We start from the raw sequence: 17,500 nt of genomic DNA on the forward strand, positions 1-17,500 counted from the left end.
GGAAGATCATTCCACAACTTGGTAACAGCTGGAATAAAACTTCTAGAGTACTGCGTGGTATTGAGTCTTATGATGGAAAAGGCCTGGCTATTAGAATTAACTGCCAGCCTAGTATTACGAACAGGATAGAATTGTCCAGGGAGATCTGAATGTGAAGGATGGTCAGAGTTATGAAAAATCTTATGCAACATGCATAATGAACTATATACATATATATATATATATATATATATATATATATATATATATATATATATATATGTATGTATATATATATATATATATATACATATATATTTATATATATATATATATATATATATATATTTATATATAGACATATATATATACATTACATATATATATATATATATATATACATGTAAGTATATATATATATATATATATATATTAGGCATGCTGGTCTTTACTCGTTCCTCGAGTAAGAGGAATAGGAATAGTCATATACTGGAGAGAGTCGGTTACGGTTGTTCTTTCTTTTTTCCTTGTTAGTCTTTATAATCATAAATGAAATAACCAGCATAAATGTCCCTAAATGCTGGAAAAGTAGCAAGATTTGTGCTGCTCTTTTAGCCCCATATGTCTAAAATAGACATAAACCAGAGCCAGAATGGAGGAAGCTAATCTGTTCCTCTAGTCAGATCCAATTTGAAACCAATGGTATCCATTTTAGGAAAACGCAATCCGACATCTACTGAGATTATCATGGTAATCTCTTTGATTGATCACCTGAATGTTTACCGTTTACATTCTTTTGTTATATGGTTAAGGGCTGATGTAGGCTGAACAAAAACAATGATTTTAGACAAATTAGCTAATTTCTGAAATAATGTTAGTCCAGTTGCAGACGTTTCTTGGGAAAAGAATAACCTGTTTTGTTCTGGTCAAGGATTATATACCCTTATTTCTATATTGATTATGCTTATGAATAAGATATTGATCTTAGCATACGAGTTTCCAGTCTATGCAAATAGGATAACGTTTATGTAACGATTGAAATTGTTTAAAATCTGGTTGGTGACTGATGTCAGACTTAGAAATCCTAATGTTACAAAATTCTACTTTTCTGTGAGTAGTGTGGTATTAAAAATTATGATAAACATAATTCAAGCTTGTACCAACATTGACGTTTTACAATTTATTTCTAATAAATCTAAACATTTACTCAAAAAAATATATATATGCTATACTAAATTACTCATGCATTAAGAGGTGCAGATATTCTGATGGTATGGATCTATAGGACGGTACCAGTATCTAACTCTGATATCAAAGTATCCTAATTTTACAAGAATGTATAGTTATGAAAAGCTTAATTTTAGAATAATCCACATCATCAAACACTTTCTGAAATACAAACCCCTTTTTTCACTAAATGCCCAATGTGGTTTAAGTAGAATAAGATATACACATACATATTGTATGTAGTAGATAACAGGAATGAAAGATGATATGCATTCACTAACTGAAACAACATATGATATGTATAGTGAATATGCCTACTTTATTGAATATACTAGTTACCCCCAATTGGCCAATAATGAAAATGGGATAGAGCCCCCAAAATTACACATATCTTCACCTAATCGTCATCTTTCTCAATAAAGAGACCGTTGAATGGTGCTGAGTATGTGATGTACATATGATATAAATGAATAGCATAATCAATTATGGATAACAGTCGCCTGAAGCTATCATTATTTGTAATACCCATAGAGATAAAGAACGGTTTGGAATCGGCAAATATATGTGAAAATAACACCTATAAAAAGGGAATAAGGAATAAACGTCGTCCGTAGTTATTTTGGGGGGCAATATTTTACATATCTTTCGTTTGTGCTGAATATATATTGGTATAATTATAATGAAGAGGACTAGGATGTGCCGAGAAAACAATGAACAATGCTTCTTCGTGTTTATCATTATCTGCCATATTCAATTGATGATAGAATGGTGTTAATAGAGTAAATACAGTAAACATACGAAAAAAATAAATGAATAAGTTATGCCAAAAAAATAGTATCACGTAACCATAATCCCAAATGATCCTACAAACAACACATTATGTAGAATATACTCTAATAAAAGAAAATGGCAGCAAAGAAAGCGAGTAAAATTCAGTGTAATTTTGAGCATTCCTTTACGTAATCCTATGTTTCGTTTTATATGTTTGTCCCTGTAAGTAAATCCTCCTTCTCTTCTTCTTCCGCATCACGAGTCATATCCGAGGGATTCCACCACATACTAAATCTCTTGAAATAAACATTCAGATAACCCTCCCTCGCAAGCTCTCAGACGGTCAATAGCCCACCTCGAATATTTTATGTATTTCACTGCATATATATTTCAGAATGGAATTGGAAGGGAAAAAAAAAAACATTTCTATTTAAAACGATTTAGGGGTAATAAGATGTCATTCGAAACTTTTAAACTCCTTGTTTAGCGATACAATTTTTTATGAAATTCCACTGCCTTGAATTGTCAAATATATGAAATATATAAAGATCTAATTGGTTTAGGGCAGGAGACAATCCATATGGAGAACATAGAAATGCTAAGTTTAATCATTAACGGATTAGGCAAAACGAAGCAAAAAAAAATCCCTAAATAGAGTTTTCATTTACAATAAAGTAATGAGGAAACACTTAAAAATTAAGGTTGGTGTGAAAAGAAAAAAAAATGAATAATTTTAACCCTACATAGCAAGCTTCACTATCAGAAATCGAAGCATGTTGTAATTATGGCAAGTGGATATTCAAGAATATGATAAAGATCACTAGACAGAGGAGAATCATGTAAACAAAGCCTTGAAAGATTAGTTGTCATTCAGTGATATGGAGTGGCTCATTTGTTCAAGGATCCACTTGCTGCTTCTGGGTTTAAGAATTAAAATGTGCATTTCTATACAGGACGTATTGCACCTGCATGGATACAATAACGCACTAATAAAAAAACACACAACGTAACTAAAAAAATTATACAATATTTAAGAGAACAATTACAAATTAGAAAGCACTTCTACTGTACACTTTAAAATGATATGGTTTAGCGTACAACCAAAACACTCATAATACATATATATATATATATATATATAATTATATATATATATATATATATATATATACACACACACACACATATATATATATATATATATATATGTGTGTGTGTGTGTGTATATAAATATATATATATATATATATATATATATATATATATATATATATATATATACATATATATATATATATATATATGTATATATATATATATATATATATGTATGTGTATATTTCTTGGACCTCGTATACACTGACTCCCCTGGCGTTATAACTAGTAGGGCTGGTTCTCCAGTCGGGACATTTGATCATGGCTTGATTTCATTATTAGTGAAGACTGAGCAGCCTGTCCCTGATATATCATATTCTTGTGAAATTTATATGAAATCCCAAGCAGACTGGAATGGGATTTTGCATGATCTTTTGCACTTGAATTGGTCACAATTATATAATAGTGTAGATCCTGTTGTCCCTTTGAATGAGAATCTAGTCAACATAATTGATAGGCGTATCCCTTCTCGTGTGCTAAGGTACCGAGTGAAGGAAAAATCGTGGTTCAATGATGATTTTAGACGTACTTACTTGGAGAAGCAGGAGGCAGATTTCTTAGCTCGAAAGTTATCTGTTATTTTTCGCAATTTAGCAAGAAGAGGAGCTTTTAGCACTTGTTGGAGGATTGGTAATATTACTCCTCTATGTAAATATGTTTGTGGTAGCTCAAGTCCCACTGATTACAGCCCAATTTCCATAACTCCCATTTTATCTAAAGTTATGTTCTTCTGGCAAAACGTCTTAATAGGTTTGCTGAGGGTAATCATCTACTCTCTAGTTTGCAATTTGGTTTTCGTAAAGGCTTTGGAGCATGTGATGACCTTCTCACAATCTCCATGCTATACAGAAATCCCTTGATTGTGGTCAGGAAGTTCATATGATTGGCCTTGATTTTAGTGCTGCCTTTGACCGTGTTAATCATGAGGCCCTAGTTTTCAAACTGAAACATTTGGGAGTGGGTGGGTCGTTTCTTAGCATTATTATTGATTTTTTAAGTAATGAATCTCAAAGAGTTGTTGTTGATGGGCACCATAGTGAGTATAAGAATGTGATATCCGGTATTCTTGGCCCATTACTTTTTATGCTCTATACACATGACATGTGGTTTGGCCTAGAAAACAAGCTGGTTTCATATGCAGATGATGCTACTCTCTTTGCATCAATTCCATCCCCTGAATGTATATTGGGGTTGGTGAATCCCTTAATAGAGATTTAGCTAAAATCAGTACATGGTGCAAATTATGGGGTATGAAGTTGAATCCTAACAAAACTCAAAGCATGATTGTAAGTAGGTCAAGGACGGTGGCTCCTCAACATCCGGATCTCAGTATTGATAATATTTCTTTAAATTTGTATGACTCTCTTAGAATTTTAGGTGTGATTCTCGACAGCAAATTTACTTTTGAGAAACATATAAGGTCTGTGTCTTCTTCAATTGCACAAAAATTTTCTTATTGAGAGAGAGTCTTTTAAGATTTTCGGTGATCAATCTATTCTGAAGAAGTGTTTTAATTCTTTCCTTCTACCTTGTTTTGAGTATTGTTATCCTGTCTGATCTTCAGCTGCGGATTCTCATCTTAATTTGTTGGAAAGAAACTTACGGTCTATTAAATTTCTTATTCCTAATCTAGATATTAATCTCTGGCACCGTCGTTCAATTACTTCATAATGCATGTTGCATGAGATTTTTCATAACTCTGACCATCCTTTACATTCAGATCTACCTGGACAATTCTATCCTGTTCGTAATACTAGGCAGGCAGTTAATTCTAATAGCCAGGCCCTCTCCATCATGAGGCTCAATACTAAGCAGTACTCTAGAAGTTTTATTCCAGCTGTTACCAAGTTTTATAATGATTTTCCTAATCGGGTAGTTGAATCAGTAGAACTTCATAAGTTCAAAGTTGGAGCAAATGCTGTTTTTGGTTGACCAGGCAGACATGAGTCTTTTTATAGTTTATATATGACATATATGTTTTTGACGTTGTTAATAGTTTATATATGACATTTCTGTTTGGACGTTGCTACTTTTTTCAGAATGATTTATTGTTGATTTGTTCTCTTCATTTATTTATTTCCTTATTTTTTTCCTCATTGGGCTATTTTTCCCTATTGCAGCCCCTGGGCTTATAGCATCTTGCTTTTCCAATTAGTGTTGTAGCTTGGATAGTACTAATAATAATAATAATAATAATAAATATATATATATATATATATATATATATATGTATATATATATATATATATATGTGTGTGTGTGTGTGTGCGTGTGTGTGTACGTATGTATGTATTTATAAACCTATATATATATATATATATATATATATGTTTTTTGGATGCAACAGTTAGGTGGTAAAGGAGATATGTCTTAAATACTACTAAATTTAATTCGTCAGAAAGATATGAAGCTTTTATAACGATAGTTTCCGTGAAAAAGGTCACACAAATTAAAACAGATCAAGACAAGCACATACGGGAAGAAAAAATTATTTTAGAGGTAGTGATGGTCGATAACGACAATTTTTAAAGAAATCAGAAATACTAATGCAGTGTATACGCATGTTATACGAGTGTGGTACATTGCGCACCCCACCCCACCCCTCCCCAAATAAACACATATGAAATAGGGTGCCCTGCTCTTGAAAAGTGTACTGTACGCAGTTCAATTAACAGGAAATATGTAGGTTTTAGGTGATCAAGGAAGACTCAATCTCTTTTGCCACGTATGTTAAGGAAGAATGCTTTCGACGTTGGGTGGACTATGTGAAAAGGGCCCTATATGGGGAGAAAAATGGTGTCTTGATAGTGTGCATCGCTGAGTGCAGATCTGTTGGTATGTGTCACTCAGCTATGAGCTTGTAATACTGGCGGCATGGAGTTAATTTTCTCACAATGAAACTTAGGTTCTGAGTATTGTCGAAGTTTGTAGATGGGAAAGAATTGGCAGGGTTGACAAACAGGTCATCATACACCATTCCACCTGCTGAGACATGCAGGGCGTGTTTAGGAGAGGTCATTAGTCCTGGATGACTGGAATGGGATTTTGCATGATTTTTTGTGCTTGAATTGGTCACAGTTATATAGTACTGTAGATCCTGTTGTCCCTTTGAATGAGAATCTAATCAACATAATTAACAGGCGTATCCCTGCTCGTGTGCTAAGGTACCGAGTGAAGGACAAACCGTGGCTTAATGATGATTGTACACGTGCTTATTTGGAGAAGCAGGAGGCCTATCATTTTTGGAAGGGTAACAGATCAGATTTGACCTGGAATAACTATACTCAGCTTCGAGATTTTCTCAGAGAGTATATCTTTCAACTGAAAAGAAGTACAATTTAACCATAAAAGACACCCTTTCTGGTACAACTCAGGAACATAAATGGTGGTCTACCCTAAAATATGCACTTTTGGGTGTAGATGCAACAGTTCCGCCTTTACTTAAACCAGATGGCTCAGTCCAAAGGAAAAGACAACCCTTTTGGCTGATGTTTTTGACAGTGACAGAGTAATGAAAAACGTGAACTTCTTCATTCCTTTTTTCCTGAGGCTAAACTAACTAGTATAGATTTTTGATCTCGTACAATTAAAGCTCTGTTGATGGACCTTCATGCTTATGGAGGTGTAGACACAAATGGTACTTTTCCTTTGTTTTTTTTATAAAGACAGCAGATTACTTTTTTCCAAAGTTATCTGTTATTTTGCACAAGTTAGCAAGAAGTGGAGCTTTTAGCACTTGTTGGATAATTGGTAATGTTACTCCTCTATGTAAATGACTTTGTGGTAGCTCAAGTCCCACTGATTACTGGCCAATTTCCATAACTCCCATATTATCTAAAGTTTTTGAACGTATTCTGGCAAAAAGTCTTAATAGGGTTGCTGAAGGTAATCATCTACTCTCTAGTTTCGTAAAGGCCTTGGAGCATGTGATGCTCTTCTTACAATATCCAATGCTGTACAGATATCCCTTGATTGTGGTCAGGAAGTTTGTATGATTGGCCTTGATTTTAGAACTGCCTTTGACCGTGTTAATCATTAGGCCCTTGTTTTCAAACTGAAACAGTTGGTAGAGGGTGTGTCGTTTCTTAGCATTATTATTGATTTCTTGAGTAATAGATATCAAAGAGTTGTTGTTGATGGGCACCATAGTGAGTATAGGAATGTGATAACCGGTGTTCCACAGGGTAGTGTTCTGGGCCCATTACTTTTCATACTATATACACATGATATGTGGTTTGGCCTAGAAAACAAGCTTGTTGCATATGCAGATGATGCTACTCTCTTTGCATCAATTCCATCCCCCGAATGTAGATCTGGGGTTGGTGAATCCCTTAGTAGAGATTTAGCTAAAATTAGTGCATGGTGCAAATTATGAGGTATGAAGTTGAATCATAACAAAACTCAGAGTATAATTGTAAGTAGGTCATGGACGGTGGCTCCGCAACATCCGGATCTCAGTATTGATAATGTTTCTTTAAATTTGCATAACTCTTTTAAAAAAATTTTAGTGTGATTCTCGACAGAAAATTTACTTTTGAGAAACTCATTAGGTCTGTCTTCTTCAATTGCACAAAAAATTGCCTTATTGAGAGAGAGTCTTTTAAGATTTTTGGTGATCAATCTATTCTGAAGAAGTGTTTTAATTCTTTCCTTCTACCTTGTTTTGAGTATTGTTCTCCTGTTTGGTGTTCAGCTGCTGATTCTCATATTAATTTGTTGGACACAAACTTACGGTCTATTAAATTTCTTATATTAATCTTTGGCACTGTCGTTCAATTAGTTCATTATGTATGTTGCATAAGATTTTTCATAACTCTGACCATCCTTTACATTCAGATCCCCCTGGACAGTTTTATCCTGTTCGTTATACTAGGCAGGCAGGTAATTCTAATAGCCAGGCCTTCTTCATCATGAGGCTCAATACTACACAGTATTCTAGAAGTTTTATTCCATCTGTTACCAAGTTGTGGAATGATCATCCTAATCGGGTAGTTTAATCAGTAGAACTTCAAAAGTTCAAAGTTGGAACAAATGTATTTATGTTTACCAGGCTGACATGAGTCTTTTTATAGTTCATATATGACATATCTGTTTCTGACGTTGTTAAAAGTTTATACAGGACATATCCTTTTTTACGCTGTTACTGTTTCTAGAATAATATATTGTTAATTTAGTCTCATCATTTATTTATTTCCTTATTTTTTTTTCCTCCCTGGGCTATTTTTCCCTGTATGAGCCCTTGGGCTTATAACATCTTCCTTTTCAACTAGGGTTGTAGCTTGTCTATTAATGATAATAATAATAATAGTAATAATAATAATAATATTAATAATAATAATAATAATAATGAAGAACACAGGGAAATTTGGTAAATCGGTTTGAGTACTTGCAGTGCGACATCCAATCTGCTTTGAGGGTACGGTTAAAAACGTTCAACCATCCCTCTGGCTTCAGTGTTGCAATGGGGTTGCTTAATGAAGTGTGATACCCAGAAAACTTGTTCTTAATGTCCACAGTTGAGGAGGGAAAGTGTTACTCCTGTCAGAAGGAATATTCTCATGGATACGAAATCTTATCCCTTCTCAGAGTCAGGCAGATGTACACGTGGCAGACGTTGCAGTTTTCATTGGATTGGCTTTGGTCCGAGTAGAGTTGGCGATGACAGTAAACAGGCACCTATGTCCTTGTGATGTGGGTACAGGTCCTGTAACCTCAACATGAATATGGGTAAAGCACCATTCAGGTTGAGGAATGGTTCCCACACTTGAAGCTGTTTGTCGATGTACTTTTGAGGTTTGGCATGAAGTACAAGCGCTGACCGAATCCTTAACATCTCTAATAATAACATGCTAAATGAACTTTGTCTTTAGGATCTGTGTAGTAGAATGGCTTGAGAGATGTGAAAGGCCATGATTGAAATCAGACAATTGTTCGTGCATCAGAGAAGATAGCCACAGTATGTTTACTAGCACTGACCTCACAGAGGAGGGTGGCGTTGGAATCGTAAAAAGGGACATCCTCCCAACGGAGAGATATGCAGGATAACCTGCATGCTTGGTACTGTTGATATTTTCGTGGGGATTTTGCCAAGGCACTGCAATCCAGTCCCACGAGAATGGCCGCCAATATGTTTCTTGAGAGGGTATTGGCAACAGATTTCATTTTCTAAGGGACGTGCGGAAGGGTACCATTGTATTCAGCCACGGTCGAAAGAGGCCAGCATTGAAGTGCGGACAAGGAATCAGATTATTGAGTGCAGGCCTGCCCAAAAGGCTTGTAGTCTATGCAAATGATGAAGTGCGTACCTTCCAAGACGCTGCAAAGTGACGGAAAGCAAGTGAACTGCCAGCCTTTTGTGGTCGAAGGTAGAATTACTTGGTCCAACTTTAGATAGTTTCTTACTGTCAAAGGAGAAATGAGCAGGGTATGCCGTTGACCATTTGATTGAAAACTGCCCCAATTCCAACATCGCTGCTCTCGGTGGAGAGAAGGAGAAGTGCATTTAACACTGAAAGAGAGAGAGCAGCCGTGGTTGATAGAGCTTTCTTTGAATGGCATAAGTTTGCTTTTTGGAGTGGATCCCACTTCAGCTATTTTGGCTTGCCCTTGAGGGTGGCGTACAGGGGTGCAAGATTTCAGAGATAACTGGCAGGAACCAGAGATAATAGTTAATCATTCCATGAATTCCTGTAGGGCTTTGACGGTCTAGGGCATGGGGAAGATCTGAACTGCTGTTAACTTTTCAGGGAGTAGGTAGACTTCTTCAAGCGTGATGCGGTTCCCTTAGAACCATATATTGTTAGCGCCAAGGCACACTTATTTTACAGGACTAAAAGACTGTTCTGTTGTAGTCGGTCGAGCACGAATCATATATAACTTTGGTGTTCCTCTTTGTAGGATGAGAACAAAAGTATTAATCATTCCATGAATTCCTGTAGGGCTTTGACGGTCTAGGGCATGGGGAAGATCTGAACTGCTGTTAACTTTTCAGGGAGTAGGTAGACTTCTTCAAGCGTGATGCGGTTCCCTTAGAACCATATATTGTTAGCGCCAAGGCACACTTATTTTACAGGACTAAAAGACTGTTCTGTTGTAGTCGGTCGAGCACGAATCATATATAACTTTGGTGTTCCTCTTTGTAGGATGAGAACAAAAGTATGTCGTCAGCGTAACATACATAAAAGGGTGGTCCCCTATGATGACTTCCATGAGATATTGAAAAGTGGCTCCATTATTACAAAGTCATAAAAATTAGCAATTCAAAGTGTATATTCTGAATGGTGATGGTGGTCTTTAGGATTTCTTTTGGTTTCAGGGACAGCTGATGATTTCACTTTAGGCGGTCAAACGTGAAGAAAAACTTCACTTTATACAAGATGGAGGTAATGTCAGAAACATTTGGTAGAGGGTAGTGATCCGGTTCTGTCAATATGTTCAGGCATCTCCAATCCCAATACAGACGTACAGAGCAATCTTTGTTCAGGACGATAATGAGGACAACCATGGGCTTGATGGCTATTGGCAAAGGCTCATTTCTTCATTTTTGTGTAAGGTTCGTTCAGCAACTGTAGAATAATCAGTTACCAGATATCTAAATCTGAGGAAGACATTGGGCTCTGTCGTCTTTATATGGTGAAAAATTTCGTTATTCATAGGAGCCTTGGCCAGTTGATAAAATTTTGGATAGAAAAACTCCGGGTATGATATAAGGAAGTGGGCATTAGCTTCTGTGAGTGCACTGATGTGGAGAGCGACGTCCAAGGGTGTGGATCGAAGAGCCATCAAGGAGTACGAATCCGAGTTGACGAACCAGAAGGTGGAGGTGTGAGTAGAAGTCGCCACAGAAGATTGGCAGTGTGATGTCAGCAACAGGAAACTTCCATATATATTTTTATCTTCCAAACGATAACGTCAGGGTCTCATAACTATAGGTGAGTTTCACATATCCGTTGAAAGTTACCAAGCAGATATCGGAAGGCTTAGAAAGATTTTGTCCTGTCCTAAAGAGTTGCAATAAATGAATAAATATATATATATATATATATATGCATATGTATACATATACATATATGTATATATATACATATACATATATATATATATATATATATATAAATATTTGTATATACAAATATATATATATGCATATATATATATAATTTATATATAAATATATATATATATATATATATATCTATATATATATATATATATATACGTATATATATATATATATATATATACATACATATATATATATAACATATATATATATATATATATATATATTATACATATATATATATATATATATATAGCAGTATTATTATAATACCTCTATTAAGTGTTGTGAACATTAGTTTTGATATGGAAATGCTTTATATTGATTTCATGTGATATTGTTCATATTAATAACAAAACGTATCTATAATATTATCCAGCACTCAATTTCAAGGGCAAAAAAAAAAAATAGCTTATTCCTTATTGGATGTTTTCTTGGTAAAAGTTCTTGAAACCTCGGTTATCTAATATTTCAAAAGGAATAATAGTAATGATTGCCATTTTTAGAGCATCATAAAAAAACATTTGAGAATATTGTTTTATACCATAAATAGTACGTTTAAAGATGTTACAGTTTTATTATCTATTCTATGTAGATGATTTAATAATCAGCAACCAAATAAAAAGAGTTATAATAATAATAGTTTTGCAAATGATATACTACAAAGCAAGAATATTTTTTACATTGTCGAACCATGAAATTGTTCATACTTAACACTTGGTGAAAATTTAATTTGATGAACAATCGCTATTTGCGTTGCTTTCCACGAAAACTAAAATAAATTTATCTGCTGGAGAATCAATTTTTAGTTATTTTGTAAACTGTACCGGAATGTGTATTACCTTAATTGGTGGAAATGATATTCAGGATATCTTATGATCACTGGAGTCTCTATCCTAATTTAATTCACTGAAGGAATTAATTTAAGGTGGAAATAATTCTGTTGGAAAAGAATTATTATTATTATTATTATTATTATTATTATTATTATTATTATTATTATTATTATTATTATTATTATTATTATTATTATTATTAATATTATTATTATTATTATTATTATTATTATTATTATTATTATTATTATTATTTATTTATTTAATAATTAATGATTAAAAAAAAAAAAAAAAAAAAATATATATATATATATATATATATGTATATATATATATATATATATATATATATTGGGAACCCCAACAATTCCAGTAACCAGAAATGGAAAGAGGAAAATAGCGGAAAATAAAACTGTTAGTTACAAAAATAACTGCAAAATGTAATTTTATAGAATCAACAAAGCTGAATAGGTAGGTACATAGCATAGGTAAAAAAGAATATTCTAATTCTTTGCCATCTTTTTAAATAAAGAAAGATTAGTCCTTACACATACGGTATTCTCCACAAACCTTCCCAATCCGTAACTCAAATAAATGGGTTAACACCAGTTTGATGTCAAGAGGGGCGGGGGGTGGGGGGTTAAACATACAAGAAATGGCGGAAAGTCAAGCGATTTTTCTGCTGTTTTATGCTAGATTCATGCTAGCTTATTCTTGGACCTGGGCGACTGTTGGAGGCATTTGTAGTAATCAATTATTATTTTTTATTTTTTCGTATTCTTAATATACTATTTCAGTCATTCATAATGATTTACCAATTTACTCATTTACGTTCGGTTTCTTTGTTCACGCTCGTTTCTTATCGATTTCATTCATATTGAGCAGAGTGTGACGGTCAGCGAACTGTGGCACAGCACCTCTCTATCACTGCTTTTGATCGATTTAAAAACGTCATATGGTCTTGCTGCAGTATTGCCAGATCGTGGGCTCATTATACACGCTAGATCCTGCTACGATTTTGTCATACATAACTGCAACTGTTGCGGATGAACCCTTGCCAAGTCGTTGTGTGGTATGACTGGCCTAGGACTTCCCTGCTAAGTTTCTCAGCTGACAAGAGTCACATCAGAAGGTCGTCACAGTTTTGAATTGTCCGAAATGTCCGAATGAAAAAATAGGTTGAGCAACACTCTCGTGATATTCTGCTCATATTCAAGAGGGATTCGTTGCAGTATTGGCGATAGTGAAAAATACGGCTGTTTTCTAACATTACATTGAGTCGCAGACCTTAGTTGCTGGTGTGTGACCCCAGTCTGAGAGGTTTGTTCTCTGGCATCTGTAGAAGGACTCTCGGTTTTCTACTTAAAACTTCCTCAGCATGATGTTTCTATCGGATATTATTCAAGATTCTTATGAAGTATAGTCAGACTTGACGCATAAAGTAGATTATGTTTTTGTAAATATTTCATGTATATAATCACGCTTTGGCGTTAATACGAATGAAATATTATCTGATTATATCTACGGTAAAATATGACTCAAGATAAGTAGCTTACAAATATATCAGCTATTTCAATAAATGATAATGGGTGCATTGTTTGAAATTCTTTGTCGTTTATTACTTTTGTGTGGCCATTGTCTATGTAAGGTATAGAAAGACAAACACCTACCCACACCCACACTCAAATCCACCACATCCTCACACACACACACACACACACACACACATATATATATATATATATATATATATCCAGGCAAAACATTTAGAAAATGGTTCCTAGTTCATATGGCTTTGTTAACTTTACAATAGTGGTAATGTAAAGAAAGGATGAAGTTATGTGACTTTGTAAAATGCACTATCATTTTTAATCTTTCTTTGTTTGATGACTTGCGCTGGATTGTTTTCCTTTCATCTGCGTTTTTGTTTACGCAGCTCTTAGCCATTTCTCAGAATAAGCCTTCCAAAGTTATAGAGACAAGCATGTTTTTTGGGTCTGCTTTCAATTACTTGTAGGTGATGGTGACGCAATAGTCGTGTGTGTATTATGCATGGATATATGTAATATTCATATATATTTACATATTGTAATACAGTTGCATTGCATATGAACTGAGGATGGGATCAGATTACCACATTATCTGAGAAATGTTTAAGAAACCTTTATAACTTAGTAATTGATAGGATTTGCATAAATTTCATTCACATATGCATAGAGATGAGAAAGGTATAAGGATAGGAAGTGTCCGATCATGAATTGAAATATATGTTGACATAAGACGACAAAATACTATAAATAATTTAATAGAGAATTATACTCTTTTCCTCAAGACTAATTCACGTTGAATTGCGAAAATATAAGAAATTCTGAACATAATTGAGTAGATTAAAAGATAAATATTGATATCGATTTATTTTCTATTTACTGTCCAAAAACTAATCAGGGAATACTTTTTTTTCCGAATAGAATTTTCAGCTAGTTCTTATATTACAATACATAAGTGTAGGAAAATAGGATTTTCAGAGCAGTGTAAAACGAAGGGGTATTGGTTTATGACAAATAACCTACGGAGACAATTTCTAAATCAAACTCCTAAACAACAATTAGTCTGAAAGAAAATGTACTTCAATCAATTAGTATAAGCATATTTGTATGCCTCTTTATGGGGATAGTTTAATGTTTCTTGTGATATGAACATACTTAGAAATAATAATATTTCTGCATATGGTATTAAATTAAAAATCAGTTAGACTAAAATACAAACTCTTGAAAATTTGCCAAAATTATAATGTTGAAAGGAAAGGTAATATTCTGTTTTGAAGACACATTATGCTGCATAATACAAGGAAAAAATAGATTCCCTATTCTTCGTGAGCAGAATGATGGATTTAAAATATATATATATATATATATATATGTATTTGTATATATATATATATATATATACACACACATATATATATACATATATATATATATATATATATACATATATATAGATATATATATATATATATATATTTGTATATATATATATATATATATAAAGAGAGAGAGAGAGAGAGAGAGAGAGAGAGAGAGTTGTATATATATATACAGACTAACACAAACAATATATATATATATATATATATATATAAATATATATAGATATATATATATATATATATATAGATATATATATATATATATATATATACAGTGGTCCCTCGCTAGTTTGCAGTTCAACTTTCGCGGGTTCAGAGCTTCGTGGGTCTAAAAAATATTAAAAAATTAAAAATATCAAAAAATATTAAAAAATTAATAATAATGAAAAATATTAAATTATAATTAGAAATTATATTATTTTACAAATTTTGAAAACAAAATATTCAATTAAAATTAGTAATTGCATCATTTTATAAAATTTTAAAACTAAAAGAAATGCACGTCTGTATACGCTAAGCATCACGGGCATAAACGCAAGCTGATTGGCCAGCACTCGCTGAGAACTCGACTCCCCATTGGCCCATTCACTAGCCCAAGCTTCTCTCGATGCCCATCGCTCCACGCTTTTCTCGTATACGCTTCTCGCCATAGATCGCGGTTAGTTAGTCTTTGTCTCGCGGTGATTTTTTAAGTGTAAAAGTTTTGTGAAGCCCTTCGTGATGCCTCCCAAACGCTCTTTATCCCTTGGTGCATTTAGTTAACCGAAGAAAAAAGCGAAAGATGTTAACAATTAACGAAAAAGTGATTTTATTGGACAAGTTGAAAGCGGGAAATATCTACGCAAGCGTAGCCCGACAATATGGCCTTAATGAATCCACGGTACGGTACATAAAGAAGGAAGAGAAGAACATCCGCAAAACTGCTGCAATGTCTTTCACGAAAGATGCCAAAAGGGTTGTAAACACCCAGAATAAGACCATGGTGCGAATGGAAAATGCACTGGCTATTTGGATCCATGAATGTAGGGAGAAGAAAATCACCCTGGATACAAACATGATCCGAAGTAAGGCTAAAACTTTGTTTGATGCTATGGTGCCTGAGGGTGGTGACGACGACAACGTTCAAGATGAGGAAGTAAACGACGGCGACGAAGATGATCCTCAGCTTGGTACCTCAAGCCAGACTAGCCCACGACGACCACGTACGACTTTCGTTGCCAGCAAGGGCTGGTTTGATAAGTTTAAGAGGCGATTCGGACTTCAGAGTGTGTCGTTGTATGGAGAGGCTTCCTCTGCAGACGAAGCAGCAGCGAGGCATTATGTTGAGGATGTGTTTCCGGAAATAATAGAAGAAAATGGCTATGTCCCGGAGCAAGTCTTTAATATGGATGAAACAGGCCACTTCTGGAAGAGGATGCCGTCCCGAACATTTCTTTTCAAGGACGAACTTAAAAAGACAGGTTTCAAAGCTCACAAGGATCGAGTGACTCTGCTCATGTGTGGCAATGCTGCAGGATTCATGCTGAAGCCCGGCCTTATCTACAAGTCACAGAATCCTCGAGCATTGAAAAACAAGAACAAAGCCTTACTGCCAGTGTACTGGATGGCCAATAAAAAGGAATGGATCACCAAGGCCCTCACACTTGATTGGTTCCTTAACTCTTTCATACCACAGGTAAAGCTTTACCTGGCTGAAAAGGGCCTGCCCTTTAAAGTGGTTCTCTTCATGGACTGTGCAGGAGGTCATGCAACTAATTTGCATTATGAAGGGGTACAGGTGGAGTTCCTTCCCCCCCAACACCACTTCCCTTATACAGCCCATGGATCAGGGGGTTATTAGGGCCTTCAAAGCCCTCTACAATAAGTCAACAATGGAGGGTCTCATCTCCTCCATTGAAGAGACCGACGAGACCTTCAGCATCAAAGCTTATTGGAAGGACTACAACATAGCTACGTGTCTGGCTAATATTCAGAATGCCCTAAAGGACATGAAAGAACAGACACTCATCTCCAGCTGGAAGAAAGTGTGGCCAAACAAAATCACTCATGACTATGAGGGTTTCACGCCTAACGAAATACATCACTCTGCCGTTGATAAGGCTGTCAGGCTGGCTCGGTTGGTGCAGACTGAAGGCTTTTCGGATATGACGGCTGATGAAATTAACAATCTCATCGACTGCCACTCAAACCCACTGACAGAGGAGGACCTACAGGAAATGACCAAATCGACGAGTGAGGAGGAAGACGAGTCTGCTAGTGACGAAGGTGACGAAGTTGAAGAAGGTGGCCTTACATTGCATAATTTACAGGACCTCTTCAATGTTGCCAAAGACCTCCAAAAAAGGGCCAAAGAAATGGATGACAACATGGTAAGAGCCGTCGAATTCAGCAATCGTATTGATGACGTCATGGCTGTTTATAGGCGCATCTTCATCGACAAAAAAAAAACAACGTTCACAACTCCCAATAATGATGTTTCTTACGCGTAAAAAACCAGAAGAAGATCCTCCTGCAGCCGCTACAACCGCCTCCTGCATCCCT

The sequence above is a fragment of the Palaemon carinicauda genome, chromosome 12, assembly GCF_036898095.1.
Source record: "Palaemon carinicauda isolate YSFRI2023 chromosome 12, ASM3689809v2, whole genome shotgun sequence".
In the NCBI taxonomy this organism is placed as follows: Eukaryota; Metazoa; Arthropoda; class Malacostraca; order Decapoda; family Palaemonidae; genus Palaemon; species Palaemon carinicauda.